At 40.7% G+C, this 27,405-nt stretch overlaps 1 protein-coding gene across 1 annotated transcript in view; it reads right to left on the bottom strand.

The window, feature by feature from the left end:
- The window catches only part of GALNTL6 (polypeptide N-acetylgalactosaminyltransferase like 6), a 1,391,526-nt gene that overhangs the window by 143,208 nt on the left and 1,220,913 nt on the right, over positions 1 to 27,405 (bottom strand). The window lies entirely within an intron of this gene.

The following is a 27,405-nucleotide window of genomic DNA, read 5'->3' as shown; positions in this document are numbered from 1 at the left end:
TGTTTTCTTGATGAGTTTATAAAAAACTAAACTTGGGATGTATCTTTAGTTAGTTCGAGGCATAATAAAATAAATTCAAATGGACCCCCTTACCTTCACTGATGTTTCCAAGACCTAGATAAATTAGCATCTCCTATCTTGATTAGTGTGAATGATTGGTAAGAAACAAACCTTTTGTTTATGTATTTATTCATATTTGTCTATTACTCTTTTGAACAGTGTAACTAAGGTATAGTTGTCATGCAATGAATTGCAAGTATTTTAAGTGGAAAAATTGATAGGTTTTGACTAATGGATACCTCTGGGTACCATCATTACATTCAGGAAAAAGTAGCACATCTATCATGCCTCCAAAGTATCCTCATTGTATCCCTCCCTCCCTCCTGACCCTCTTCTCATTCCTTTCCTCTAGGACATAACTGATTTATGCTTCTGTAGATGAGTTTGATGGAGAAGGAAATGGCACCCCACTCCAGTACTCTTGCCTGGAAAATCCCATGGATGGAGGAGCCTGGTGGGCTGCAGTCCATGGGGTCATTGAGTTGGACAGGACTGAGTGACTTCACTTTCACTTTTCACTTTCACGCATTGGAGAAGGAAATGGCAACCCACTCCAGTGTTCTTGCCTGGAGAATCCCAGGGACGGGGAAGCCTGGTGGACTGCCGTCTATGGGGTCGCACAGAATTGGACACAACTGAAGTGACTTAGCAGCAGCAGCAACAGCTGATGAGTTTGAATTGTCTAGAATTTTATATAAATGAAATCATACAGTATGTACTCTTCTTTGGGAGCATCTGACTCCTTTCATTCATGTTATTATTCTGAGACTCACTCTTGTTGTAATGTCTTAATAGTTTCTTCCTTTTTTATTGCTAAGTAGTATTCTATTTGCATGGATATACCATAGTTTGATTATCTATTTGCCCACTGATGAACGTTTGGGTTTTTTTCCAGTTTGGGATTATTACAAATAAAGCTGCTATGAATTTTGTGTGCTAATCTTTGTGTGGATATATGCTTTCATTTCTCTTGAGAAAAAGCCTGGGAGTGGAATGACTAAATCATGTGGTAGGTGTGGGTTTAACCTTTTAAGAAACTGTGTAACAGTTTAGTAAGAACTGTGTAACAGTTCTTAAAGGTTTAACCTTTAAGAAACTTTCCCAGAGTGCTTGTAACTTTATATTCCCACCAGCTGTATTTGAGTTCCAACTGCCACATATCCTCATGCACTTGATATGGGCAGTTTGAAGTTTAGTCACTATAACAGGGGCAGGGTAGTATCTTATTATGGTTTTGTTTTGCATTTCTGCAATGATTAATGAATGGTGCTGAGCAAATTATGTTATTCCTTTATTTTGCCTAGTCAGTCTGGCTAGAAGTTTATTGATCTGCTTAAAGAATTAACTTTTGGTTTCATTGATTTTTCTCTATTGTTTTCAGTTTTATATTTCATTGATTTCTCCGTGGGTTTCATTAGTTTAATTATTGTACTGACTTTGTACTTTATCTTCTCTTCTTTTTCTAGTTACTTAGGGTGGAAGCTGATATTATTGATCTGAGACTTTTTTCTAATAAAGCTATTTAGTACTATAAGTCTCCCCTAAGCACTACTTTAGAAGAATTCTACAAAAAAAAAAAAATGATATTCAGTGTTCCCATTTTCATCATGTTCAAGTACTCCATAATTTCTCTTTTGTTTTCTTTCTGTGACCTATGGGTTATATAAGTGTATGTAGTTTAGTTTCCACCTATTTGAGAGTTTTTTTGGAGATCTTTCTGTTATTGATTTACATGCAACTCCATTGTGGTTAGGGAACACACTTTGAAAGACTTGAATCCTTTAAAATTTATTGGGGTTTTTTAATGGGTCAGACTGTGATCTGTGTGAATGTATTCTGTTGCCATTGAATGGAGTGGTTTATAAATATTTATTAGGTAAACCTGGTTGATAGTGTTGTTCAAATCTTCCATATTCTTATTGATTTTTCTGCCTCCTTGTTGTATCAATTACTGAGAGGGATATTGAAATCTATGACTATAATTCTGGTTTTGTTTATCTCTTCCTCTGTTCTATCAAGTTTTTGCTTCATGCATTTTGTAACTCTGTTAATAAGTGCGTATATGTTTAGGAATTTCATGTGCTCTTGATGAATTGACCTCATTCTCTTTACAAAATGACTCTTATCACCTCTGGTAATATTCTTTACTCAGGCATTGATCTTGCTTGGGTATTAGCACAGCCATTTCAACTTTCTTTAGATTTATACTTTCGGAACATTAATATTTATACCTGTTAGGACTTTTTACTTTACTTTTAAAACTATTTGTGTCTATATTTAAAGTGGTTTTCTTGTTGGCAGCTTATAGTTGCATCTTGCTGTTAAAAATCCCTGCTTTTTCGCTGGGGTGTTGAGATCACTTATTTTTAATATGGTTCTTCATGTGATTTGGCTTAAAACTATTATCTTCTTTGCTTTCTGTATGTCCCATCTGTTGTTTCCTTTTCCTCCTTTCCTTATCTTTATGGTTAATTGAATATTTTTCATGATTGCATTTGGTGCTTCTCTGCCTGTGTAATAAATTTTTCTTGGAGATACAGAACTTTTTGGGTGCTGGATATTTGGAACATTTTTCAGCTTTGTTCCAGGATGCAATTGGAGATAGTTTGACCCTTTTGGAAGCCTTGAGCAAGGCATAATCTACAAATTATTTACACCCTTAAGGCAAGACCCTGTGTGTGCTTCAATCAATGTCCTGCGATCATCGGGTTGTTCAGTCTGATGGGAACAGACTCTCTTCTCCGCCTTGGGTGCCTTCTGGCCACTGTTGCTTCTGATTCTTTCTAGTGGTTCTTTTGCATTTGTGGGCAGTTTCTTCTCATGCACAGGCTCTTGTCAGTTCTCTGCTGAGGACTCAGGGGGTACCCTCTGGAGATCTCTGAGCTCCCTCCCATGTGACTCTCTTCTGCCCTTGAAATTCCAGCTGCCCTGTTCTCCCCGAACTCTTGGCTCCACACCAAGTTAGGCTGACCTCACCGGGCTCCCCTCCTTACACCACAGCCTGGAGGCCCTCTCAAGTAAGCAAGCTGGGGATGATTCCAGGCCTCACCTAATTTCTTCCCATCTCTCAGGATCGGTGTCCTTCATTCCCAGATGTCTGGTATCTTGAAAAACCACTGTTTCCTGTGTATTTGTTTCTTGTTTTTTTCAGATGACAGGGTAAATCTGGGCCATATTACTCCAGTTTGTTCAGAAATGGAAGTCCAAAAGTCTACCCATTAGTCTTTGTTTTAGAATATTTAAAAATGTATATTTTTAGTAGATGGTATGTTTTCATGTTTACAAAGAATCTTGCTCCCCACCACTCTAATTGTATCGTCAGAAACAACCATGATTTTTCCTTATGTATCTTTTCAGAGATATTTCATGGTCATAGAAGCAAATATAAATCTATCTTATTTTTCTTCCTACTCTGTGAAAATGGTTGTATGCTACATCCAGTGGTCTTTACCTAATTCTTTTTAAAACTCTCTAACATATTTTTTTATATCTATTTTTATTTATTTGGCTGTTCTCTTAGTTGTGGCATGCAAGACTTTAATTGTGTCATGCAAACTCTTAGTTGTGGCATGTTGGATCTAGTTCCTTGACCAGGGATTGAACCCAGGTCCCCTGCATTGACAGCTTGGAGTCTTAGCCACTGGACCACCAGGGAAGTCCCTCCATAACATATTTTAATGGTCACGTCATATTGAAAAGAGCTTTCTTGTTCTATTTTCCTAATATTTGCTCATTATTCCATTAAGCATAAAATTGTGTATCTATCTATATATATGGTGAACATTTAGATTATTTTCACTATTTTTCTATTTCAGAACTTCCACAATAAATCATGTACATATATCATTTCCACATGTGTAAGTAAATCTTTAGGAGAAATTCCTAGAATTTTGTATTCTGGTTTGTTATAAAAAGTAAAACTGTAGAAACTGATTTACTTTTCCACTTCTGGAAGCTAAAGTTTCATTGTAAATTGTGTCCTAACCTGACACGTTAGTTCAAGTTTCACACCAGTCCAAATGCAATGATTTAGGGCCTGATAAAATAAGAGGAGAGTCAGATAAAAGTGGCAATTCTACCGAGAAATTACAGATCTATCATAAAATATTAATATCTGTCAGTCCACTGGTCGATTTCGCCAAGGAAACGTCATTATTGTGATAATACTTGGAGAGGAATTGTTGAAAAGTTTCCCAGAGTAATTCATTTTTCAAAAAGGAAAGAAAGAGAAATAAAGGATGGAATTGAGGCTAAGGTTGGGAAAAGGCCCCATGCTGAGAAGGAGAATAGTAATAAGAGGAGGAGGGAGGACAGGGCTGCTGGGGACAGAACATCCAGGGGGCGGGGAGGGGTGAGGGGGGAGGTGATGCCTGAGGGGTGACCCATGCAGCGCCATGCAGGGTGGGCGCTCAGAATCCCCGCTGGTCCACGAAATGGGCAATGCCAGTGCAGCACAGATGGTCCCTACATTAGTCTATATTTGTTCTTTCCCCTGATGGCCGCCAGCCTCTCCCTTCAAGCGCAGAGTGAGCCAGGGCATCGGCCCCAGTGTTTCTGGTGGTTTGGCAGGAAGAATCTGCTCAAAGGCTCATAGAAGCTTGTCCTTCCAATTCTTGCCCTTCCCAGCTCGAGATCGCAGATGATGCGCAGAGAGGGAAGAGAGAGGGGAGAAGGTAGACCCCCGCAGAGCTGTCACCCTGGGGTGATGGAGCCCCCCCACCCTATGCTGTGAAAGTGCCACTGGGACACACAGGGAGGATACCTCCCCCCCCACCCCCCACCCCCCAAAAACGCAGCTCTAGGCTTTAACAAGCTATCCTGTGTGGAAGTCCCAGAACTGCTGGATCCAAAACAAGGTGGCTTGCCAGCAAGGCTCTTGGTGGCCACCCCAGTGAACTGGTAGCCATGGTCACAAGGACAAGTCTGTTGGTTTGGCCTCTTTGGATTCTGGAATGTTTGTCTTCCTGGAGAAGGAGGGACTGCCATTGTAAGGGAGACTGGACTTCCTGCTACTTTTGTGCAGAGACCTCAGAGCTGGATTTGAGTAGCTCTGAAGAAAATGGCTCAGCAGATAAAGAATCCACCTGCCATGCATGAGACATGAGACTCAGGTTCGACCCCTGATTAGGGAAGATTCCCCGGGAGGAGGAAATGGCAAGCCACTGCAGTACTCTTGCTGGGAGAATCCCAGGGACAGAGGAGCCTGGCGGGCTGCAGCCCGTGGGGTCACAGAGTCAGACACGTCTCAGCACATGGCACATTGTCATGCACAGGTGGGTGTGTGGACTGAAATCCACACCTCATCACACAGATGTGGGTTAAGTCTTGTGCAGTGTTTTTCAGCGACATCAAGAGAAGGATACCTTTGTTCCCTGTAGATTGAAAAAGATTTCATTGTTGCATTGTTTTCTCATCAGAGGAAATGGAGAAGGGCTGTTGATTATTTTTAACTTATTCTTCTACTTTCTTGGTGCCTCAGAGTTCCCTGGTGGCTCAGACGGTAAAGCGTCTGCCTGCAATGCAGGAGACCCAGGTTTGGTCCCTGGGTTGGGAAGATCCTCTGGAGAATGAAATGGCAACCAGTACTCTTGCCTGGAAAATCCCATGGACAGAGGAGCCTGGTAGGCTACAGTCCGTGGGGTCACAAAGAATCGGACACAACTGAGCGACTTCACTTTCTTCTACTTTCTATTTTCCATTTTAAATATGTACTAATTGCCCAAAACCCTTCCTCCTGGCCCCATGTCCTACAACTTCTAATTTATTTATCTTCATACTCCTTGATTTCTTCCAAAATACTGTTACTGATTTTGTTTCCCTGGGAATATTAACACACTGTAGACATGTTTTACTGGGATTGTGTGTCTGTGTAACTTTTAGCATATTAATGTACTTTATAAGCATTGCTCAGGTAATGTCACAAAGCAGGTTTTGGGTTTAGCTATTAGGAAGCAACTGTTATCCTTGGGTTGACTTTTAAAATGGGTATAACCATGAAGCAACATATTTCTAGAGAAGATTCTTTATTCTTCAGGCCATAGAAATGTGACTTTGGTGAATACCTAATGGAAATCAATTTTCCATTTTGTATGGTGGCTATTGAGCCAGGTAACGAATATGCTTTCCTTTTTAACTTACAGTAGACTAGTTTACTTTTTCACATCAGTTTTTATATTCCAAACTTTACTGACTTTAAGTTCATGGGGCAATTATGTAATGTCCTAGAAACATTCTTATTTGGTGCCAGTGAAAAATTCCTCATGTTCTCATTTGCAAATGCATTGTTCAAAGCATGTTCTTGGTTGTTTCTGCTAAACTAAAAGGTGTATACTTTTTTTGGGGTGGGGGTGTGGGTTTTACCCTGCTTCACGTGGGATCATTGTTCCTGGACCAAGGATCAAACAAATATCCTCTGCAGTGGAAACAGGGAGTGTTAACTATTGGACCATCAGAGAAGCCCTGGGATGTGATTCCTAATTCTAGCAGCCTAACCCCATGATTCCCACAGAATTGTAATAAGTTGCTAGTCTTCCTAATATTCTCTATTTCACACATGGACTCTCCTCACATGTGAACAAAAATGGCATTTTAATAAAAAAACCTCTAGAATATTTCTGTCTACTTTCTCTCACTTTCAGAAAGTATTTTTTCACATTTTAATACATCTTGTTTATTCTTTAGGAGTCAGAAGACTAAAAAAAAATATCCTACTGAAAGATAAATGCACATAAAAATTTATTTTTAAAATGGGCAATTAAAACCTAGGTCCAAAAACCCAAAGGAAACTTTCAATTTGGTCTCTTAGAGATCTGGTTCTCAATTTCCTTTCACTTTAGTGGTGTCAATGAGAATTCTGAATGTGTGGGTTGGAATGTGAATTTGATCAGAAATGAATGGCATGATTTCCCTCAGGACTCCATCAAGCCAAGTCAATCAACATCGAGACAAACCACATAATTTTCAATTATGTAATGAGAAATTTTTAGTTGGCCTATGCCTCAGAACAGTTACAGCTAAAATATAATTATTATTTTCAACTAGGATTCAAATTGTTGAGTAAAATGAAACTGCAGATTCAAACATAGAATCTTTTCTAACAGGTTTTTTCTTTTAAGTATTAGATCATTGGTTACATTAGAATTTTGGAAGGAGTGGCTAAAAAGCTCCTGATATATTGAATTGTATCATTTATCTCTTTTTTGCCGTTCTATTTTAAATTTTCATTTTATTGGAGTATAATTGCTTTGCAGTGTTGTTAGTTTCTGCTGTACAATGAAGTGAATCAGTCATGTGCATACATACAGTCCCTCCCTCTTGAGTCTCCCTTCCAGCCACCCCCGCCACCCCTCTAGGTAATCACAGAGCACCCCATGAACTGACTCAGTACCTCCCGTGAATCGGACACAATAGAGAGTATGTTTTCTTACTTCAGCCTTCGTATAACAATCCAACTCTACAGCACGGGGGCGATGGACCACAATTCAACGAGTCAGCAGGAGATTTCAGTACCTCACTTTACAGATTAGGAGACTGAGACCCAGAGTTATTAAGTGATATATCTAAGGTCAAACAGGTCATGGGGAAAATATAACCTGCGTGTGTGTGATAAGGTGCAAGTAATTTTATTTTTCAGTGTTATTATAAATTCCCTAGATCATTCTTTGATTTTTCCAACCTTTCAGCAATTAGAATAAGCGCTAGTGGTAAAGAACCCATCTGCTAATACAAGAGATGCGGGTTCTATCCCTGAGTGGGGAAGATTCCCTGGAGAAGGAAATGGCAACCCACTCCAGTATTTTCGCTTGAAGAATTTCATGGACAGAGGAGCCTGATGGGCTACAGTCCATTGGGTTGCACAGAGGCGACATGACTGAGGTGACTTAGCATGCATGCATGTTTCAATGCTACTTTTTCTATTTGGCCCACCCTCTCCTCCCCTCCCTGTGTTCACACGTCTGTTCTCTATGTCTGGGTCTCCACTGCTGCTCTGCAAATAGGTTCATCAGTACCAGCGTTCTAGATTCTATATATAGGCATTAGTATGTGATATTTGTCTTTCTCTTTTCAGTATTCTTGCCTGGAGAACCCCTTGGACAGAGGATCCTGGTGGGCTACAGTCCATGGGGTCACAAAGAGTCAAGCATGACTGAGTGATTAACACTTTCACACTTTCTGACTTAACTTCACTCTGTTATAACAGACTCTAGGTTCATCCACCTCACTAAAATGGTTCCTTTTTATGTCTGAGTAATATTCCATTGTATCAATGTACCACAACTTCTCTACCATTCATCTGTTGATGCACATCTAGGTTGCTTCCATGTCCTAGGTATTGTAAATAGTGCTACTAGGAACATTGGGGTACATGTGTACCTGAGGAATATGGAAAGGGTATATGTCCAGTAGTGGGATTTTTGGGTCATGTGGTAGTTTAATTCCTAGTTTTGTTTTGACACGAATTCCCCACAGACCCCTGACAGTGTTGCTGAGGGCGCCTCACTTCAGCTCCTGGTCCCCCATTTGTTTTGGTCTGTCAGGCTCCGTTCCCCTGTACGTGCTGCCATGGCCCTTGGAATGACCTCTCCTGGCTGCCAGCCCAGGTTCTGATCCCTCCCATCAAAACCAGCACCACAAGGAACACAGTTAATGGTGTGAGATAGCAAAGCAAGTCATTTGTTTCTAGTCACAGAGACTGTTCAGAACCAACAAGGCCACATGCAGCCTGGGGAGCCTTTCTTCCTGGATACAAACAGGACTTCTCATTCCAGGGATAAATGCTGGTTGTTAAAATCCAGGCATGGATGAAACTGCAGGGAAGCTTGTTTTATGCTTCATTTATTTAATAAACATTTGATAGTTTCTGCTTACGAAAACATTGCCCCTTCATCTTAGTAAGGAATGCAAAATAATGCTTTTTCCCTTCAGCACTGACTGCAATGCAAAGGCAATTTTGGTCTCATTTCCTAGTATTTTATATTAAGTTAGAATGGGCTGTAAGTGGCATGGATTTTTAATACCTCTTATCAAAACTTTGGGCTTCCCTTGTGGCTCAGTGGTAAAGAACTTGCCTGCCAACGCAGGAGATGTGGAGGATTCGGAAGATCCCCTGGAGGAGGAAATGGCAACCCACTCCAGTATTCTTGCCTGGAGAATCCCGTGGACAGAGGAGCCTGGCAGGCTACAGTTCATGGGGTAGCAAAAGAGTTGGACATGACTTAGCGAATAAGCAAAACAACAAATCAAAACTTTACTGTTTAATAAATTTACACCATATATCCACCACATGCTTAATGCTCTTAATTCCTTAAAAACAGAACAGAGCACAGGAAAACAGGGACTGAGGAAAAGAGGTATTAAGCAAAAAGGCTGTAGCTGTAACTTATACAAATATCTTCATAAAACCATCACTTTCTTTTCCCCTGTGGGTCAGCCCATCCACAGAGAAGTTTCATCTAAGTTTCATCACGTGGCAGGGGGAAGAACACCCTCTCTGCCCTGCATCTGGTTCCACCTCTGGTCCTCATTCGAGAGCAGTTTTCACACATGTGCACAAATTCTTAGCCCTTCTTCTCACTGAGAAGTGGGCCTACGTCTCTGTCCTTGCACTTGGATGGGGTTATGACAGCCCTGACCCACAGTCTGACAGAGCGATGCCCGTGGCTCCCGAGCTGGTTCGCAGGAGACCCCGCAGCTTCCATCTTGCTGGGGTGCTGATGTCAGGGCTCCGAGCTTCCCCGTGAGCAGTCAGTCCCCAGGCCAGGAGGGGCAAAGGTCCCGTAGAGAAGCCACATAGAGGGGCCTTGATGCTCTTTTCCTTTGATCTCATTCCTAACTTGTCAGGTGTTTTTATAAAGATTCTTATTGTTGGTTATTTGCGAAGTCATGTCCGACTCCTTGTGACCCCATGGACTGTGGCCCACCAGGCTCCTGTGTCCATGGAATTCTCCTGGCAAGGAGAACCTACTGGAGTAGGTTGCCTTGCAGGCAGATTATTTACCAACTGAGCTACCAGGGAAGCCCTTGACAGAATCTGCTGAGGCCAAACCTGTGCTTGTTACATTATTGCTTCAGTTTTACGTTTTTTGGTTTTTTGGTTGCAAGGCATGTGGAATCTTAGCTGCCCTATCAGGGATCCGACCTACAGCCCCTGCATTGAAAGGTGAAGTCGTGACCACTGGACTGCCAGGGAAGTCCCTGCTATTTGTTTTTGGAGAATGGCTTATTATATGGATATTTCTGCTTTTTTCTTTCTTTAAGGTGTCACTCCACCAAATCAATCCTTGTATCATAAGACAGAAGATATTTATACTGAAGCTCATGTGCTTATTTAGGAATCAACTTTAAAATGGATAATGCTTAAAATAATTGAGATGAACAGAAGGCAATTAGAATAAACTCTTATTAAGTTGCACTAATAGAGAGGAATGTCAGTTGAAATTTATTAAAAATCTAAAGTCTAGGATATTGTTTTCATTCATATTCTAAAAATTATCTGAAGGACAAAAATTACTTTTCCCCAGTATCACATAATTGCTTCCTATTTCTTTTATACCAATTAGCAGGGAGGATACAGGCCATCCAGATTCTACCTAATTTCCCATGAACACTACTGACAAAAATCAGTGTCTTTTGACAGAAATAAATCCCAGAATATCTCTTCACCCTCTTTTAAAAAATTCTGAACTTTATCAGCCACTCCTAGACTGCCCTTGCTTTGATGGGCTGTTTTGAGCATCATTTTCAATGTTTTTTATTTTTATTTTTGGCCTATAATTAACTTACAATAGTTAATTATAGTTAGTTTTGGCCTATAGTTAATTTAATGTACAGGTGTACAGCAGAGTGAGTCAGTTATACACACACATATCCACTCAGTTTTAGATTCTTCACAGAGTACTGAGCAGGGTTGGGATGGACCAGTACACACTGCTACATTTAAAGTGGATAACCAACAAGGACCTGCTGTAACAGCCTGGATGGGAGGCGGCTTTGGGAGAGAATGGATACATGTGTATGTGTGGCTGAGTCCCTTTGCTGTTCACTTGGAACAATCACAACATTGTTAATTGCCTATACTCCAATACAAAATAAAAAGTTTAAAAAAATTCAGGATGCTGATAATAAAAAAACTCTTACTTGTGAGAACAAGTGTACAGTAAGTACATATGAATGCCCCTATATGAATGAGTTCCATTCTGAGAGTGTGTTCATAGGTCCAGTTTGTTCATAAGTTCCACAAAGTTAGCTGAGGTGCTCAACTAACACAATTGACTATGTAGTACTGTACTAAGTTTGTAATACTTCTCACACAAATAATACATAGCAAACAAACGCTACAAATAAAGAAAACATTTGTTAATCTTACAGTACCTTGAAAAGTACCATGGTCCAGTACGACAGCTGACACCCAGGGGCACGTTCCCAGCTTTGAAAGTTCGCAACCTGAAGGTTCGTATGTAAGGGACTTGCTGTCCATGGAAACCAACAGAAGCCCTCTGCAAACAGGGGCTGCTGCCACAGGGCGTGGGGCCAGAGAGTGGGACAGATACTCAGAGAGCTCAGAGAGCTCTCTCCTAGGACATACATTTCTGTATTTCTGTGTGTGCCGTGTGCTAAGTTGCTTCAGTTGTGTCTGACTCCTTGCGACCCCACGGCCTGTAGCCCGCCAGGCTCCTCTCTCCACGGGGATTCTCCAGACAAGAACACTGGAGTGGGTTGCCATGCCCTCCTCCAGGAGATCTTCCCAACCCAGGGATCGAAACTGTGTCCCTTATGTCTCCTGCATTGGCAGGTGGGTTCTTTACCACTAGCACCACCTGGGAAGCCCTTTGTGTTTCTACTTAACATCAAAAGCTGGATTTGGTGAATTCTCTAAGTTGACATTTCTTTTTTGGGGGAGCACTTTTCAGAGACAACTGTCACGCCCTTTGAGGTAGTCACCATCGCCTGATTCCCAGAATGGACACCTCTGGTCTGACCTTGACTCTCACTGACAGCTCAGGTTGGACCGACCGGGCTCCTCCCTTCCTCTCACATGACCTGAGGCCTCACCTAAGCCTCCACACCAGTGCTCACGGGCTTATGCTAGCTGCATTTTGTCCTGACCCATAACATGTCCTGACCTTTGATAATATGTTTCAGTCCCTTTAATTTTTCACTAACATGTTCACATTTTTCTTTATCTTGGCATAAATTCGTAAATGGATCTCAGCTGAGGCTTTGATCTGAAGCTTGTGCTTCAGCTGGAAGTTTCAGAGACAGACTCACGGGTGGCTGTCTCCTTTCCAGCTTGGGTGCATCAGTCACCCAGGTTTTCACAGCTCCATGGATGGCAGCGTGCCAGCCTCCTCTGTCCATGGCGTTCTCCAGGCAACCCCATGGGGGTTGGGTTGCCATTTCCTCCTCTGGGAATCTTCCTGACTCAGGGATGGAACCTGCATCTCCTGCATCTTCTATATTGGCAGGCGAATTCTTTACCACTGAGCCACCTCGGAAGCCTCCCTTCCCAACTTGGCACTCTTTTTATATTCCATCAGTGAAATCATGAGATAAAATTACATTTCTGTTTGCCTTGGTCTCAGTATTTAAAGAGCTTCTGGAGACCTACAGATGCATTGTTCTGAAATTGCACGCATCTTACACTAAATTTTTTTCTGCTAGAAAAAGAGCAGGTCATTAACGTGACTGCCCAGATTCTCTCTTCTTGGATTTTTGTAAGATCTTTTCACTGGCTTTTTCCATCTCCCTGAGTATGGTGCTTTTTTTTCTTTTCCTCAGTCATGAAGATGCTGAGAAGATAATGTGTAAAAGGATCTTCCATGTGCTTGAACTTGCTTGGAGGCAGAGTCTCCATTTATGCTGGGGGAGGCGGGGCTCAGCTCTAAGTGCTATGATGATTGTGGAGTGTTGCTCTAGGCTTCCCGGATTCGAATCATTTGTCTATTTATACATTCCTTCACAGGTTGTAAATTGCAGCCACCAGGTCACCCTTGGCTATTAACAGGACAGAAAACTGCCTGTAGTGCATTCTGTTCATGGCTGTGTTCCGATAATACAAAAAAGAGCCTGAGAATCCTTTCCTGGCCTTGGTAACAAAGACACTTGTCAGATACCCCATTGGGGGTTAATGATGCACAGTGTGTATGGAAGACAGGGTCCCACCCCTAACCTTGCATGTGCGTGGATTCCTATTAAGTATTGGTTGCTGAGATGGTAAAGAATCTGCCTGCTGATGCAGGAGACTCAGGAGACATGGTTTAGATCCCTGGGTCAGGAAGATCCCCTGGAGAAGGGAATGGCAACCCACTCCAATATTCTTACCTGGAGAATCTCAAGGACAGAGGAGTCTGGCAGGCTACAGTCCATGGGGTCGCACAGAGTTGGACAGGACTGAGCCACTAACACTGGTGTCCTTAATTGTGTGTTTCGGATATTATTACCCTCTTATTACTCCAGTTGTATGACTGAGATATTCTGAGTGTTTGTTTACCTCCTTTTGGGGTCATAATGTACTCTGTTCTCTGGAGCTGAAAAACAGGAAGCTACTCATTTTTCTGGATATCATGGGTCACATCACATGCTATAAAGTTGGCCAAGTTTGCCCACAAAATGAGCCTGATAGAGGCTGGGGAATTAAAGCTTTGCCAACAACCCTTAGTCAAGAAGGGGGCAAGGGGTGGGATGAAGTGGGAGGTGGGAAGGGAGGCTTCAGAGGGAGGGGGCATATGTATACCTGTGGTTGATTCATGTTGATGTATGGCAGAAACCTACACAACATTGTATATCAATTTTCCTCCAATTCAAAATAAGTAAGAAAACACAGAAGGGAGTGAGATCAGAAGATACCGGGTACCCGCTGTCCTGTGGCTGCTCCCCCCAACAGGGGACGTGGCCTGAGAGCCATGTGGACACGTTAACAGAACCACAGAGGGATGTTTAACCCAGTTGCTGTGTAGGGAGCTTGTTGCCCCGTCCTTGTCCTGCCGTGTTATAGAAGAAAATGCATGCATGCTAAATCGCTTCAGTCGTGTCTGACTCTGCGACCCCATGGACTGTAGCCCGCCAGGCTCCTCTGTCCATGGGATTCTCCAGTCAGGAATACTGGAGTGGGTTGCCATTTCCTTCTCCAGGAGATCTTCCTTGACTCAGGGATCAAATGAGCACTCTTTTATTCTTAAGAATGTCTTGATTTGGACCATGAATGACTACAGGTCTATTTTAGTCTACTCAAAAGGTTCCAGAAGTTTCCTTTCTTCCAGAAGCTGCCTTAGATCCTTCCAGGCAGGACTGGGGGCTGGTCTGCATGTTCTCCTGAAGTGCGGGACACGCCCATCCCTGTATCTCTGCCCCACTCAAGCCTGTGTGGTTCCTGAGGCCAAGCTCTACATCCCCAGACATTTATTTATTCCCAGATGGCACAGGATTGACACCTAAAAGGCACTCGAGTTTTGATTGAAATAATTATGAAATAATTATGAAATTGGAAGCCCAGGCCTGTAATCCACATGGGGTGTGGCTTAGCAAGAACAGGCTGACAAGAGCCTTGAGTAGGAGTCGGCCAGGTAAAGAAGGAAACAGGTCCAAGCATTTCAGAGAGAACGGCAGGAGCTAAAAGAACCCACAGTAACTCAGCGGCCACAGCAGCAGCCTAGGTGTGAGGGTTCCGCTACAGGTGAGCCTGGGGGCAGTAATACGGGCTGGGGAAGGAGAGGCTCGGTGTATAAACTGGTGAGTTTGCACTGGGTCAAGGAAGAGCCACAACTTTATTGACCAGATACCTAATTATCAGCCAGGCACTAGGTTAGGTGTTTTATCTCAACTTGTCCTCGAACTTCTCCGAGTAGTTAGACATAGGTGTTACCCTATTTAATAGATGAGAACTTTATTTATGTTTGAGTTAAGTTTTATTTTTGAGTATAGTTGCTTTCCAGTGCTGGTATAGTTTCTGATGTACAGCAGAGTGAATCAGCTATATATACATATATCCCTTCTTTTTTGGGTTGCCTTTCCATTTAGGTCAATCAATACTGGGAAAGAGAAAAATAAATAAAAATTCTAAAAAAATATGTGAGAAAACCCAGGTAAATAAAAACAAAAAATATATGTTATTTATTTTTATATAACCTGGGTTTTCTCACCTATCTGAGAAAACCCAGGTTAGAGGGAGTTTGTATGATCTGACTGATGTCACATGGTTGAAAGTGGATTCAAACCATAAGGTTTTGACTTCGCACCGGGTCATATCTATCTCCTTCTCTTTTTCTCTCATCCTCACTTTATCTCCCTCAGACACACAAAGGCACACACACAATCTCAGACTCAATGAGGATCCACGGAAGTGCTTGAAGCTGGGAAATTACATGGTCAGGTCTCTCTTTTAGGAATACTATCATGGGGGGTGTTTGGGATCCAAAGTTTGAAGTAGGACTTCAGGAGCTGTGATGCCTGCTCAGAGGCTGGTCTAGACATCCAGGTGGGAAGGAATGAACCTGATTCAAAGTAGAAGTAGTAAAGACAGTGAAGAGGGAGTGGACCCAAGAGATGCTGAGGACATAGAATCCATTTGGAAAGCCCAACGTAGACTTGGAAAGGGGGGTTGAAAATTTGGTTGTGAATTCAAGCCTTGTCTCTTTGTAAACCAGGTGGGTTAAGTCAGGTGGTACAGTTCCTTGGAACTGGGAAGCAGTTGTGTAAAGAGTCTGGAGGATGAGTTCAGCTTTGGGCCTGTTTGCGTTGAATCATCCATTCAATATCCAGATGGATTTATTTATAGAACATGCAGGACTGAGACTCAGAAGAAAGACCTGGGATAGATGTCTAGATGTAGGAGTCATCAGCTTAAATCAGAAGAAATGACCCAGGTCAGAGACAGCAGAAGACCCAGGATGTGAGAACACTCGAGGCTCCTGCAGGGTCCCAGGAGAGAGGCTGGAGGAAAATCAGGATAAAATCCTGTCACAAAAACCAGGGGTAAGGGAAGAGGTCAAAGAGGAAATGAATGGGAGCAACAGGTGGGAAAAACCCCAACATAATTCTGTTTCTGCCAAGTGAAAGTCACTCTGTCGTGTCTCTTTGTGACCCCATGGACTGTATAGTCCATGGGATTTTCCAGGCCAGAATACTGGGGTGGGTAGCCATTCCCTTCTCCAGGGGATCTTCCCAACCCAGGGATTGAACCCATGTCTCCTGCATTGCAGGTGGATTCTTTACCAGAGGTACCAGATACAAAGTATCATGTACATCTTACAAAACATACAGTGGTTTTCAGGAGTGTATTTGAAAATATTACAAAACTAAATTGATACTTAAAGGCATTGGAATTATAGTTAACTATAATTAATTAACAACTATTCATTAATCAAGTGTCTACTTGTATCTGACTACTAAGGTGTACCATAACTTAAACCTGGATTAAGCCCCATTGACTCAAAGTTTTCCCGTTTGGGAGGTGGAAAGACTTTGGCCCCAAATTCTGCAAATGTCATTGGGACCAAATGTCACTTTGACTCTAGAGAGGGAGCTTCTGAATATTATCAGCAGTGCTGGGCTTCAGGGCTTCCTGAGCAAACAGTGTTTATCTTGATGGCATAACCCCAGTTCATCTGGATGAAATAGCGCAGTGCTGGCATTTTCATGGAATGGGTCACCGGACCCAGATGAAGAAAAATGGAAGTTATTGAGCCCTCGTGTACCAGTCTTTCCTCTGGGACAGCCGTTTTGTCCTTGTCCTTGATAGAGATATCTGAAACCCTCAAGTCTAATGAATTTTCTGCTCTGTCTGGATATGTTCCCTTGGCAGCAATGGCAAACTTGAAGAAATACTGTAAAGGTTATCAAAGGTTAATAGTTTCTCAACGTGTTTTTTTTTTTTTCCCCTAGGCAGATAACAACCCCCAAGTCCTTTCAGGCAAAGAGATTCAATAATAAGACTATAATTACAATAGAGACACTGGTGGATATTCTTCCACTGATAATCTGCCTTTATCTAAGAGTTTTATTTTATTTTTGTCAGTACCCATCTCCTTCCAAAATTATTTGCAATATTTTAAAATAAAGAGCACAATACAAATACAGTTAAAATAGAAACAGAACACCAAAGACCATGTAGAGGATAAAAAAGGACATAAATACTCTGAAAACCCACTCTGACAGAGGATGAGATAGTTAGATGGCACCATCAACTCAACGGACATGAGTTTTAGCAAACTCCAGGAGATAGTGAAGGACAGGGAAGCCTGGAGTGCTTCAGTCCATGGGGTTGCAAAGAGCTGGACACGACTGAGCAACTGAACAGCAAATCCAGTCTGCTATATTTGCAGCTTTAAGATTTCTAATAGATTAAAGTAAGTTTTCTTTTGAGTCTCTGAAAGTATTGTTGATCAACATTTTCCCATTAGCCCTAAAAAGTAAATAGATGAATTGGATATATTTATTTATTTATTTATTTATTTTTTATTTTTTTTTTTTTTTTAGTGGAGTGCAGTTTATTACACCGGCGGGCCCAAGGCAGAGTCACCTCTTAGCCAAGGACCCCGTCCAGCATTTGTGAAAATCTTTTATACCCCATGTGTACGTGTCCAAACCCACCACCTACCCCATGTGTACGTGTCCAAACCCACCACCTCAATTCCCTTGAGACTTACATAAACAAAGGCAGGGTAAATACAACTACAATAACCCCATCATTCCCGTGTTATGTGTTCAAACAGTCAATAATCAATCAGCCCGCAGTTACATTCCAAACAGTTAATAACCGATAAGCCTGTGCTTACATTCTGATAGATAGTGTCCGGAGGCAGGGGTGATTAGTGTCTCTTTTCTCTTAGGCGATGAGTAACCTGGATATGATCTTCAAGGTTCCCCTGTCCGGAGGGGGTCTTATCCTTCCAATTGGATATATTTAAAAACTGAAACAGATTCTTTACCACTGAGCCATCTGGGAAGCCCAGATAGTATAGTATTGCAGTATTTATTGAAAAACAATCTGCATATAAGTGGACCTGCATAGTTCAAGCCCATGTTGTTTAAGGGACAACTATATTCCTACATAACTGTAAAAGTCACCTATAAAATGTACTGGTGGTTGAGTACAATACTAGTGAATCAAACTTCATTAATGTCATCTGGTTTTAACTGCTGTGTTTCAGTAACAACTTTAGGCAACCTTTAGCTCATAAATGGGCTTCCCTGGTGGCCCAGATGGTGAAGAATCTGCCTGCATTGCAGGAGACACGGGTTTGATCCTTGGACTGGGAAGATGCCCTGGAGAAGAGAATGGTTACTCACTCCAGTATTCTGGCCTGGAGAATTCCATGAACAGAGGAGCCAGATTGACTACAGTCCATGGGGTCACAAAGATAATTTAGAAAAATCTTCCCTTCATTTATAAGCACTAGAGTAAAATAGAGCTTATTCTGTATGCAATATTTATTAGTTTTTCCTAGTTTCCAGAGTACCTCTCTATAAATCATCTGGCTGTTTGATACATATGCTATGATATACCTCCACACAACTTTTTCCTTTTAAACAGAGAACAGACTTTCTGAATCACAGAAGTTGTTTTTCTTTCTTTCTTTTTTTTAAGGCTCGGGAATTTAACCTGGCTAAAAATGCTTTCAGGCTTCCCTGTTGGCTCAGCAGTAAAGAATCCACCTGCCAATCCATGCAGGAGATGAAGGATACTCAGGTTTGATCCCTGCATCTGGAAGATCCCCCTGGAGAAGGGAATGGCAGCCCACTCCAATATTCTTGCCTGGAGAATCCTTTGGTCAGCGGAGCCTGGCAAACTACAGTCCATGGGGTGCAAAGATCTGGACATGAATTAGCAACTAAACAAAACCAGAAATGCTTTTGCACTATGAAATAAAGATCAAGAAGGTCCAGCTGTAGCTGATCACCGAGGATTTTCATCACAGCGTATTTGAAAGCAATTAGATAAGATCAATATATTCTTCTACTAGATTTTCTTAAAAAGAAAAAGTTGTACAGTTTCACAGTTCTGAAACAAAATTAAAGCATGACTGCTGTTTTTACTTAGTATAATATGGTTCAGATCATGAGCATTTGAGTAAGAGGTGGTTTCTGACCTCTTATTGTTTACAGTCTTATTAGTGAATGATACGTGTGAACAAAAACCTGCACACAACTGTCAGACAGAATGTACATACTGTTAAAGACAGAGTGAACTCTGTGAAATGTAAACCTGGCTGGTTTCAAAGTTTGCCTCTTTCATTGCCCTTATGATCACAATTTTATCCATTCATTGTATTTAGTGACAATAAAAATAACTTGTGCTGTCGGTGTGTCCAACTCTTTTCAACCCCATGAACTATAGCCCGCCAGGCTCCTCTGTCCATGGGACTCTCCAGGTAGGAATGCTGGAATGGGTTGCCATGCCCTCCTCCAGGGAATCTTCCCAACCCAAGGGATCAAACCCATGTCTCCTGTGTCTCCTGCATTGGAAGGATGATTCTTTACCACTGAACCACCTGGAAAGCCCTAAAAATAACTGATAAAGCTTACTAAGTAATTCCAGTCCCAGGTACTGTTCTGATTGCCTTCTGTGTTTTATGTTACTCATAATAACCCCATGAAGAAAACAAAGCCCAGAGCAGTTAATGGTAAGGAAGAGGCCTGGGAATCACAAGCAGGTTTGGCTTGTTTCTGAAGCCTTTTCTTAACAACTCTGCTACCCAAAGATGGCAGAACTTAAACCCATCAATGAAGAATCACTCATGTATATGTGCAGACTCATCAAATTGTACATATTAAATTTGCAGTTACCTCAATAAAGCTGTTAGAGAAATAATTTAAGAGCTTCCCTGGTGGCTCCCTGGTAAACGATCCGCCTGCCAATGCAGGAGACAGTGGTTCGATCCCTGGTCTGGGAAGATCCCACATGCTGCAAAGCAACGAAACTCATGTGCCACAGCGACTGAGCCTGTGCCCCAGGGCCCAGGAGCCTCAACTACTGAAGCCCTAGAGCCTGAGCTCTGCAACCAGAGAAGTCACTGCAATGAGAAGCCCACTTAACATGCAACTAGAGAGTAGCCCCTGCTCGCCACGACTAGAGAAAAGCCTGTGCAGCAATGAAGACCCAGCACAGCCAAATTAATTTTAAAAAGATATTTTTAAAAACTAAAAAAATTAAAATTAAAAGAAGAAAAACCTAGTTAGACTTGTTCAGATATCTTGTTTTCATGTTCCATTCCTCCGAGAGTCCCAACAGCTGTTTTAAAGCCAAAGCACTCAGAATTCCTTGGTCTATACTTCCTGGCTGATGTGGGTAGATCATTTGGATAGTTCAGGACTTGTGTGATTTTGTTTTCAACCTCAAATGTTCAGATTAGCTGTCACAAAAAGCCCAGACCCTTCTATGCTGTGGCAAACAGTCTGTGGAGAAGTCATTTCTATTAAGCAGATGTCACCATGTCTCCTGTTTTCCTCTTTTCATGTTCCTTCAGCTTTTCTTTAGTAGAAAAAAAAATTAAAAGCTTCTGATATATTCTTTCTCTTGCCAAGCTGCAATTTGAAAAAGCAGCAGACAAAACATAGTTCTGTAGATTTGTCTCTGCTTTCTCTTTAACTTCTAAGATCAGCTCCGCCCAGTACCTCAGGATAACTCATGTGAGGCTCAGGTGAGTAGTGGACCTAATCTGTTATTATAAATAGCTTTGATCTCAATAAGAAACAATCAAAATAATAATGCCTAAGGTATCAGTACTGCTGCTCTCTAGGGTCCTGCCTCACCCAGGAGATGTAAAATGCCTTTATCCGGGTCCACAGACAGAATACCACACAGGCTGCAGCATTTCTGTCTTCTCTACTGCAGGAGGAAGTTACTAGAAAATCCCACACCACATTTACCTCAGCTCAGCGTAAAAACCCTTGGCAATTATTATTCATAGACTTTGATGATGGCCATTCTGACTGGGGTGAGGGGATACCTCATTGTAGTTTTAATTTGCATTTCTCCAGTAATGAGCAAGGTCAAACATCTTTTCATGTGTTTATTATCCATCTGTATGTTTTATTTGGATAAATGTCTGTTTAGGTCTTCTACCCACTTTTAAAAATTTTATTTATTTTTTATTGAAGGATAATTGCTTTACAGAATTTTGCTGTTTTCTGTCAAACCTCAACATGAATCAGCTATAGGTATACATGATCCCTTCCCTTTTGAGCCTCCCTCCCATTTTCCTCGCCACCCCCCCCCCCCCACCCAGGTTGATACAGAGCCCCTGTTTTAGTTTCCTGAGCCATACAGAAAATTCCCGTTGGCTATCTATCTTACATATGGTAATGTAAGTTTCCATGTTACTCTTTCCATACAGCTCACCCTCTCCTCCCCTCTCCCCAGGTCCATACGTCTATTCTCTATGTCTGTTTCTCCATTGTTGCCCTGTAAGCAAATTCTTCAGTACCATTTTTCTAGATTCCATATATATGTGTTAGAATACGGGATTGATCTTTCTCTTTCTGACTCACTTCACTCTGTATAATAGGTTCTATGTTCATCCATCTCATTAAAACTGACTCAAATGCATTCCTTTTTATGGCTGAGTAAAATTCTATTGTGTATGTATACCACAACTTCTTTATCAATTCATCTGTCAATGGACATCTATGTTGCTTCATAAATAGTGCTGCAATGAACAATGGGATACATGTGACTTTTTCAATTTTGGTTTCCTCAGGGTATATGCCTAGGAGTGGGATTTCTGGGTCACATGGTGGTTTTATTCCTAGTTTTTTAAGGAGTCTCCATATCGTCTTCCATAGTGGCTGTATCAGTTTACATTCCCACCAACAGTGCAAGAATGTTCCCTTTTCTCCACACCCTTTCCAGCATTTATTGTTTGTAGACTTTTTGATGAGGGCCATTCTGACCCCTGTGAGGTGATACCTCATTGTAGTTTTGATTTGCATTTCTCTAACAATGAGCAATGTTGAGCATCTTTTCATGTGTCTGTTAGGCATCTGTATGTCTTCTTTGGAGAAATGTCTCTTCAGCTCCCTTTCCCACTTTTTGATTGGGTTGTTTATTTTTCTGGTATTGAGTTGTATGAGCTGCTTATATATTTTGGAAATTAATCCTTTGTCAGTTGTTGCATTTGCTATTATTTTCTCCCATTCTGAGGGTTGTCTTTTCACCTTGCTTATAGTTTCCTTTGCTGTGCAAAAGACAGGTCCCACTTGTATAGTTTTGTTTTTATTTCTGTTACTCTAGGAGGTGAGTCATAGAGGATCTTGCTTTGATTTATGTCATCGAGTGTTCTGCCTATGTTTTCCACTAAGAGTTTTATAGTTTCTGGTCTTACATTTAGGTCTTTTATCTATTTTGAGTTTATCTTTGTGTATGGTGTTAGGAAGTGTTCTAATTTCATTCTTTTACATGTAGCTGTCCAGTTTTCCCAGCACCATTTATTGAAGAGGCTGTCTTTGCCCCGTTATATATTCTTGCCTCCTTTGTAAAAAATAAGGTACCCATAACTGCATGGGTTTATTTCTGGGCTTTCTATCTTGTTCCATTGGTCTATATTTCTGTTTTTGTGCTGGTACCATACTGTCTTGATGACTGTAGGTTTGTAGTATAATCTGAAGTCAGGGAGGTTGATTCCTCCAGCTCCATTCTTCTTTCTCAAGACTGCTTTGGCTAATCGGGGTCTTTTGTGTTTCCATATGAATTGTGAAATTTTTTGTTCTAGTTCTATGAAAAATGCCCATGGTAATTTGATAGGGATTGCATTGAATCTGTAGATTGCATTTGGTAGTATAGTCATTTTCACAATATTGAGGCTTCCCTGGTGGCTCAGAGGGTAAAGTGTCTACCTGCAATGCAGGAGACCCGGGTTCGATCCCTGGGTCGGGAAGATCCCCTGGAGAAGGACATGGCAACCCACTCCAGTATTCTTGCCTGGAGAATCCCATGGCTGGAGGAGCCTGGTGGGATATATATATAGTCCATGGGGTCACAGAGAGTTGGACATGACTGAGTGACTTCACTTTCACCCAGGAATATGGAATATCTCTCCATCTGTTTATGTCGTCTGATTTCTTTTCATTAGTGCCTTATAATTTTCTGTGTACAGTTCTTTTGTCTCTTTAGGTAAGTTTATTCCTAGATATTTAATTCTTTTTCTGGCAATGGTGAATGGGATTAATTCCTTAATTTCTCTTTCTGATTTTTCATTGTTAGTATATAGAAATGCAAGTGATTTCTGTGTATTGATTTTGTATCCTGAAACTTTGCTGAATTCACTGATTAGCTCTAGTAATTTTCTGATATCATCTTTAGGGTTTTCTATGTACAGTATCATGTCATCTACAAACAGTGAGAGCTTTACTTCTTTTCTATTCTGGATTCCTTTTATTTCTTTTTCTTCTTTGATTTCTGTGGCTAGGACTTCCAGAACTATGTTGGATAATAGTGGCAAAAGAGGACACTCTTGTCTTGTTTCTGATCTTAGGGGGAATGCTTTCAGTTTTTCATCATTGAGAATAGTGTTTGTCATAGGCTTATCATATATGGCCTTTACTATGTTGAGGTAGCTTCCTTCTATGCCCATATTTTTAAGAATTTTAATCATGAATGTGTGCTGAGTTTTGTCAAAGGCTTTTTCTGCATCTATTGAGATGATCATATGGTTTTTATCTTTCAATTTGTTAATATGGTGTATCAGATTGATTGCTATGGTTTTTCCAGTGGTCATGTATAGATGTGAGAGTTGGACTGTGAAGAATGCTGAGCACCAAAGAATTTATGCTTTTGAACTGTGGTGTTAGAGAAGACTCTTGAGGGTCCCTTGGACTGCAAGGAGATCCAACCAGTCCATCCTAAAGGAGATCAGTCCTGAATGTTCATTGGAAGGACTGATGCTGAAACTGAAACTCCAATACTTTGGCCACCTGATGTGAAGAGCTGACTCATTGGAAAAGACCCTGATGCTGGGAGGGATTGGGGGCAGGAGGAGAAGGGGACGACAGAGGATGAGATGTTTGGATGGCATCATCGACTCAATGGACATGGGTTTGGGTGGACTCCGGGAGTTGGTGATGGACAGGGAGGCCTGGCATGCTGTGGTTCATGGGGTCGCAAAGAGTTGGACACGACTGAGTGACTGAACTGAACTGAACATTGATTGATTTCTGTATATTGAAGAATCCTTGCATCCCTGGAATAAACCCAACTTTATCATGGTGTATGAGCTTTTTGAGGTGTTGCTGAATTCTGTTTGCTAAAATTTTATTGAGGACTTTTGCATCTATGTTCATCAGGGATATAGGCCTGTAGTTTTCTGTTTTTGTGTTGTCTTTGTCTGGTTTTGGTATCAGGGTGATGGTGGCCTCATAGAATGAGTTTGGAAGTGTTCCTTCCTCTGCAATTTTTTGAAAGAGTTTTAGAAGGATAGGCATTCTCTCTTCTTGCAGTGTTTGATAGAATTTTCCTGTGAAGTCATCTGGTCCTGGGCTTTTGTTTTTTGGGAGGTTTTTGATCACAGTGCTTGTAATTGGATTGCTCATAATTTCTATTTTTTCTTGGTTCAGTCTTGAAAGATTGAACTTTCCTAAGAACCTGTCCATTTCTTCCAGGTTATTTATTTTATTGCTATATAGTTGTTCATAATAGTCTCTTATAATACTTTGTATTTCTGCATTGTCTGTTGTAACCTCTTCTTTTTCATTTCTAATTTTGTTGATTTGATTTTTCTCTCTCTGTTTATTGATGAGTCTGGCTAAGGGTTTGTAAATTTTGTTTATCTTCTCAAAGAACCAGCTTTTAGTTTTATTAATCTTTATGGTTGTTTCTTTCATTTCTTTTTCATTTATTTCTGCTTGGACCTTTATGATTTCTTTCCTTCTACTAATTTTTTTTCTCCTTCTTTTTCCAGTTGCTTTAGGTGTAAAGTTAGGTTGTCTAGTCAATGTTTATCTTGTTTCTTGAGGTAGGATTGTACTGCTATAAATTTCCCTCTTAGAACTGCTTTTGCTGCATCCCATAGGTTTTGAGTTGTATTTTCATTGTCATTTGTTTCTATAAATTCTTTGATTTCCCTTTTGATTTCTTCAGTAACCTGTTGGTTACCTAGAAACGTGTTGTTTAATCTCCATGTGTTTGTGTTTCTTTCAGTTTTTTTCTTGTAATTGATGTCCAGTCTCATAGCATTGTGGTCGGAGAAGATGCCTGATATAATTTCAATTTTCTTAAATTTACTGATGTTTGATTTGCAGCTCAAGATGTGGTCTATCCTGGAGAATGTTCCATGTGCACTTGAGAAGAAGGTGTATTCTTCTGCATTTGGATGGAATATCCTGAAGATATCAATGAGATCCATCTCATCTAATGTATAATTTAAGACTTGTATTTCCTTATTAATTTTCTGTTTTGATGATCTGTCCATTGGTGTGAGTGGGGTGTTAAAGTCTCCTACTATTATTGTGTTGCTGTCAACTTCTCCTTTTATGTCTGTTAGTGTTTGTCTTATGTATTGAGGTGCTCCTATGTTGGGTGCATAGATATTTACAATTGTTATGTCTTCCTCTTGGATTGATCCCTTGATCATTATGTAATGTCCTTATCTCTTGTAATCTTCTTTATTTTAAGGTCTATTTTGTCTGATATGAGGATTGCTATTCCAGCTTTCTTTTGCTTCCCATTTGCATGGAATATATTTTTCCATCCTCTCACTTTCAGTATATCAGTGTCTTGATATCTGAAGTGAGTTTCTTGTAGACAGCATATATATGGGTCTTGTTTTTGTATTCATTCAGCCAGTCTGTGTCTTTTGGTTGGACCATTTAATCCATTTACATTTAAAGTAATTATTGATGTGTGTGTGTATATATATATACATATATATATATATATATATATATATATATATATATATATGTTCCTATTGTCATTTTCTAATTGTTTGGGGTTGATTTTGTAGATCTTTTTTATATATATAAGTTCCTTTAACAATTGTTGTAAAGCTGGTTTGGTGGTACTGAAATCTCTTGTACTTGTCTGAAAAGCTTTTTATTTCTCCATCAATTTTGTATGAGATCCTTGCTGGGTACAGTAATCTTGATTGTAGATTTTTCTCTTTCAGTACTTTAAATATATCCTGCCATTTCCTTCTGGCCTGCAGAGTTTCTGCTGAAAGATCAGCTGTTCTGCCCACTTTTTGATTGGGTTGTTTGTTTTTCTGATATGAGCTGCTTGTATATTTTGGAGATTAATCCTTTGTCAGTTATTTCATTTGTTATTATTGTCTGCCATTCTGAGGGCTTTCTCCCATTCTCTATCTTTTCACCTAGTTTATAGTTTCCTTTGCTGTGCAAAAGCTTTTAAATTTCATTAGGCTTCATTTGTTTATTTTTGTTTTATTTCCATTACTCTAAGAGGTGGGTCATAGAGGCGCTTGCAGTTTGTCATAGAGTGTTCTGCCTGTGTTTCCTCTAAGAGTTTTAGAGTATGGAGAAAAGGGAATCTTCTTGCACTGTTGATGGGAATGAAAACTGATACAGCCACTCTGGAGAAGAGCATGGAGTTTCCTTAAAAAGCTAGGAATAAAAGTACCATATGAGCCGGGAATCCCACTACTGGATATATACATTGGTGAAACCATAATTGATAAAGACACATGTACCCCAATATTCATTGCATCCCTGTTTACAATAGTTAGGATATGAAAGCAATCTAGATGTCCATTGATAGGTGAATGGATAAAGAACTTGCAGTACATACATAGAATGGAATATCACTCAGCTATAAAAGCAATGTATTTGTGTAGATTCTAATGAGGTGGATGAACGTGAGCCTATAATACAAAGTGAAGTAAGTCAGAAAGAGAAAAACATATAAATTAACACATATATATGGAATCTAGAAAGATGGTACTGTGGAGCCTATTCCCAAGGCAGCCGTGGAGATGCAGACATAGAGGAGCAGGGGCTGGGGGTGGGGTAGGAGAGGGTAGGACCAATGGAGAGAGTGGCATGGAAACATAAATGATCACGTGTAAAACAGATAGCCAGTGGGAACCTACCATATGATTCAGGGAGCTCAGACTGGTGCTCTGTGATAACCTAGATGGGTGGGATGGGGCAAGAGGTAGGTGAAAGGTTCAAGAGGGAGGGGACATATGTATACTATGGTTGATTCATGTTGATGTATGGCAGAAACCAACTCAATATTGTAAAGCAATTATCCTCCAATTAAAAATTAATACATTAAAAAAATAAGAATGAACAAAGAAAACTTGGGAAGAATGAGGTAGTAGTAAGTTATGGAGGTACATATATTTCACTCATTCTTCTACTATCATTTTAGTCATTGATGCATCTCAAAAGCAAATA

Source organism: Muntiacus reevesi, chromosome 17, assembly GCF_963930625.1.
Source record: "Muntiacus reevesi chromosome 17, mMunRee1.1, whole genome shotgun sequence".
Taxonomy (NCBI): domain Eukaryota; kingdom Metazoa; phylum Chordata; class Mammalia; order Artiodactyla; family Cervidae; genus Muntiacus; species Muntiacus reevesi.
The sequence above is the reverse complement of the archived record's forward strand: the minus strand, read 5'-3'. Positions and strand labels throughout refer to the sequence as shown.